Below are 2,500 nucleotides of genomic sequence, written 5' to 3' on the forward strand. Positions count from 1 at the left end.
GCTAGAAATTGGCGGCGATGTCTCTCTTGTGGCTCACGGGGCTGTTAGGGTGGCACAGAAATCCCTCGGAATGGGAAAACGGGTCATTTTCGTGTCGCCACATTGCATGCGAACCGCATGAAACTTCCAGAGGCATTTGCAGCAGAAATGCATGTGCAGTCAAAAAATTGAATATTTTTCACGGATAGACCCCGTGAAACGCTAGAAATTGGCGGGGATGTGTCTCTTGTGGCTCACGGGGCTGTTAGGGTGGCACAGAAATCCCTCGGAATGGGAAAAAACGGGTCATTTTCGTGTCGCCACATTGCATGCGAACCGCATGAAACTTCCAGAGGCATTTGCAGCAGGAATGCATGTGCACTCAAAAAATGTGATATTTTTCACGGAGAGACCCCGTGAAACGCTAGAAGTGGGCGGGGATGTCTCTCTTGTGGCTCACGGGGCTGTTAGGGTGGCACAGAAATCCCTCGGAATGGGAAAACGGGTCATTTTCGTGTCGCCACATTGCATACGAACCGCATGAAACTTCCAGAGGCATTTGCAGCAGGAATGCATGTGCACTCAAAAAAGTGAATATTTCTCACGGATAGACCCCGTGATACGCTAGAAATTGGCGGGGATGTCTCTCTTGTGGCTCACGGGGCTGTTAGGGTGGCACAGAAATCCCTCGGAATGGGAAAACGGGTCATTTTCGTGTCGCCACATTGCATGCGAACCGCATGCAACTTCCAGAGGCATTTGCAGCAGAAATGCATGTGCAGTCAAAAAAAAATTGATATTTTTCACGGATAGACCCCGTGAAACGCTAGAAATTGGCGGGGATGTGTCTCTTGTGGCTCACGGGGCTGTTCGGGTCGCACAGAAATCCCTGGGAATGGGAAAACGGGTCATTTTCGTGTTGCCACATTGCGTACGAACCGCATGAAACTTCCAGAGGCATTTGCAGCAGGAATGCATGTGCACTCAAAAACTTCTATATGTTTCACGGATAGACCCCGTGAAACGCTAGAAATTGGCGGGGATGTGTCTCTTGTGGCTCACGGGGCTGTTAGGGTGGCACAGAACTCCCTCGGAATGGGAAAAGGGGTCATTTTCGTGTTGCCACATTGCATAGGAACGCCATGAAACTTCCAGAGGCATTTGCAGCAGAAAGGCACGTGCACTCAAAAATTTTAATATTTTTCACGCATAGACCCCGTCAAACGCTAGAAGTTGGCGGGGATGTCTCTCTTGTGGCTCACGGGGCTGTTAGGGTCGCACAGAAATGCCTCGGAATGGGAAAACGGGTCATTTTTGTGTGGCCACATTGCATAGGAACGGCATGAAACTTCCAGAGGCATTTGCAGCAGGAATGCATGTGCACTCAAAAACGTCTATATTTTTCACGGATAGACCCCGTGAAACGCTATAAATTGGCGGGGATGTCTCTCTTGTGGCTCACGGGCGCTGTTAGTTAGGGTCGCACAGAAATCCCTCGGAATGGGAAAAGGGGTCATTTTCGTGTTGCCACATTGCGTACGAACGGCATGAAACTTCCAGAGGCATCTGCAGCAGAAATGCATGTGCACTCAAAAACGTCTATATTTTTCACGTATAGACCCCGTGAAACGCTAGAAATTGGCGGGGATGTGTCTCTTGTGGCTCACGGGGCTGTTAGGGTCGCACAGAAATCCCTCGGAATGGGAAAACGGGTCATTTTCGTGTTGCCACAATTGGCATACGAACGGCATGAAACTTCCAGAGGCATTTGCAGCAGAAATACATGTGCACTCAAAAACGTGAATATTTTTTCACGGATAGACCCCGTCAAACGCTCGAATTTGGCGGGGATGTTTCTCTTGTGGGTCACGGGGCTGTTCGGCTCGCACAGAACTCCCTTGGTCCACCTGATTCGTGCATACAGGCAGCAACTAAAACTCTGTAAACCTGCTGTGAGGACATCTAAACAGTGGACCAGTGAGGCTGTGGAAGATTTGCGGGCGTGCTTAGACTGTACTGACTGGGATATGTTCACGACTGCTACCAATAGTCTGGATGAACTCACAGAGGCTGTGTACATCAGCTTCTGTGAGGACTGCTGTATCCCAACACGTACCAGGGTGAACTTTAACAACAACAAGCCCTGGTTCTCAGCAAAGCTCAAAAGGTTGAGGTTGGAGAAGGAGGAAGCGTTTAGGAGTGGGGATAGAGACAGATTCAAGGAGTCGAAGAACAGGTTTAGCAAAGCGGTGAGAGAGGCTAAACGACTGTACTCAGAGACACTAAAACACCAGTTCTCTACTAACGACGCTGCTTCTGTCTGCCAAAGGGCTCAGGCACATCACCAACTACAAACCCAGAGCGCCCCACACCACTAACGACTCCCGCCTAGCCAACGACCTGAACGAGTTCTACCGTAGATTTGAAAGACAATTGGACTGTCCTGAACCACCCCTTCCCACCCAAGAGGCCCCATCCCCCACCCATACTACAGAAACGACTCTCTCCTTTCAGGAGGGAG

Source organism: Petromyzon marinus, unplaced genomic scaffold (genome assembly GCF_048934315.1).
Source record: "Petromyzon marinus isolate PM22_M1 ecotype Great Lakes invasive population unplaced genomic scaffold, UKy_Petmar_22M1.pri1.0 PM_G_Scaffold_90, whole genome shotgun sequence".
NCBI lineage: Eukaryota > Metazoa > Chordata > Hyperoartia > Petromyzontiformes > Petromyzontidae > Petromyzon > Petromyzon marinus.